Here is a 2,272-nt window from a genome sequence, read left to right as displayed (position 1 = left end):
GTCCAAGTGCCCGTTACTTAACCTAGATAGTCCAAGTGCCCGTTAGGTTACCTACATAGTCCAAGTGCCCGCTAATTAACCTACATAGTCCAAGTGCCTGTTAGGTAACCTAGACAGTCCAAGTGCCCGGTAGTTAACCTCCATAGTCCAAGTGCCCGCTAATTAACCTATATAGTCCAAGTGCCCGCTAGGGATCCTGCATCATCCAAGTGCCCGCTAGTTAATCTAGATAGTCCAAGTGCCCGCTAGTTAAGCTAGATAGTCCAAGTGGCCGCTAGTTAACCTAGATCGTCCAAGTGCCCGCTAGTTAACCTAGATCGCCCAAGTGCCCGCTAGTTAACCTACATAGTCCAAGGTCCGCTAGTTAACCTAGATATTTCAAGTGCCCGCTAGTTAACCTACATAGTCCAAGGGCCCTCTAGTTAACCTAGATAGTCCAAGTGCCCACTAGGGGAAGTACATAGTCCAAGTGCACGCTAGGTAACCTAGATAGTCTAAGGGCCCGCTAGTTAACCTACATAGTCCAACTGCCCGATAGGGAACCTACATAGTTCAAGCGCTCGCTAAGGGACGAACATAGTCCAAGTGCCCGCTAGGGAACCTACATAGTCCAAGTGCCCGCTAGGTAACCTAGATAGTCCAAGTGCCCGCTAGTTAACCTACATAGTCCAAGTGCCCGCTGAGGAACCTACATAGTCCAAGTGTCCGAAAGGGAACCTACGTATTCCAAGTGCCCATTAGGGCACCTAGATAGTCCAAGTGCCCATAGGGAACCTATATAGTCCAAGTGCCCTCTAGGGAACTTACATAGTCAAAGTGCCCGCTAGGGTACCTGCATTGTACAAGTGCCCTCTAGTTAACCTAGATAGTCCAAGTGCCCGCTAGGTAACCTAGATAGTCCAAGGGTCTGCTAGTTAACCTACATAGTCCAACGGCCCTCTAGTTAACCTAGATAGTCCAAGTGCCCGCTGGAGGACGTACATAGTCCAAGTGCCCGCTAGGTAACCTAGATAGTCTACGGGCCCGCTAGTTAACCTACATAGTCCAACTGCCCGATAGGGAACCTACATAGTCCAAGTGCCCGCTAAGGGACGAACATAGTCCAAGTGCCCGCTAGGGAACCTGCATAGTCCAAGTGCCCCATAGGTAACCTAGATAGTCCAAGTGCCCGCTAGTAAACCTACATAGTCCAAGTGCCCACTGAGGAACCTGCATAGTCCAAGTGTCCGAAAGGGAACCTACGTATTCCAAGTGCCCATTAGGGCACCTAGATAGTCCAAGTGCCCATAGGGAACATATATCGTCCAAGTGCCCTCTAGGGAACCTACATAGTCAAAGTGCCCGCTAGGGAACCTGCATTGTACAAGTGCCCTCTAGTTAACCTACATAGTCCAAGTGCCCGCTAGTTAACCTAGATAGTCCAAGGGCCCGCTAGTTAACCTACAAAGTCCAAGTGCCCAATGAGGAACCTACATAGTCCAAGTGCCCGATAGGGAATCTTCATATTCCAAGTGCCCGTTAGGGAACCCAGATAGTCCAAGTGCCCATAGGGAACCTACATAATCCAAGTCCCCTCTAGGGAAGCTACATATTCATAGTGCCCGCTAGGGAACCTGCATTGTCCAAGTGCCCGCTAGTTAACCTAGATCGTCCAAGTGTCCGCTAGTAAACCTACATAGTCCAAGTTCCCGTTAGGTAACCTAGATAGGCCAAGTGCCCGCTAGTTAACCTACATAGTACAATGGCCCGCTAGTTGACCTAGATAGTTTAAGTGCCCGCTAGTTAACCTAGATAGTCAAAGTGCCCGCTAGTTAACCTAAGTAGTACAAATGTCCAATAGGGATCCTACATAGTCCAAGTGCCCGCTAGGTAACCTAGATATTCCAAGTTCCGGTTTGCTAACCTAGATAGTCCAAGTGCCCGCTAGGTAACCTACATAGTCCAAGTGCCCATTCGTTAACCTAGATAGTCCAAGTGCCCGCTAGGTAACCTATACTGTCCAAGTGCCTGCTAGGTTACCTACATAGTCCAAGTGCACGTTCGTTAACTTAGATAGTCCAAGTCGCGCTAGGTAACCTACATAGTCCAAGGGCCACTAGGTAACCTATAGTCCAAGTGCCCTCTAGGGATCCTACATATTCCAAGTTCCCGCTAGGTAACCTAGATAGTCAAAGTGCCCGTTACCTAACCTAGATAGTTCAAGTGCCCGTGAGGTTACCTACATAGTCCACGTGCCCGTTCGTTAACCTAGATAATATAATTGCCCGCTAGG

Source organism: Tenrec ecaudatus, unplaced genomic scaffold, assembly GCF_050624435.1.
Source record: "Tenrec ecaudatus isolate mTenEca1 unplaced genomic scaffold, mTenEca1.hap1 Scaffold_196, whole genome shotgun sequence".
Taxonomy (NCBI): Eukaryota; Metazoa; Chordata; class Mammalia; order Afrosoricida; family Tenrecidae; genus Tenrec; species Tenrec ecaudatus.
The sequence above is the reverse complement of the archived record's forward strand: the minus strand, read 5'-3'. Positions refer to the sequence as shown.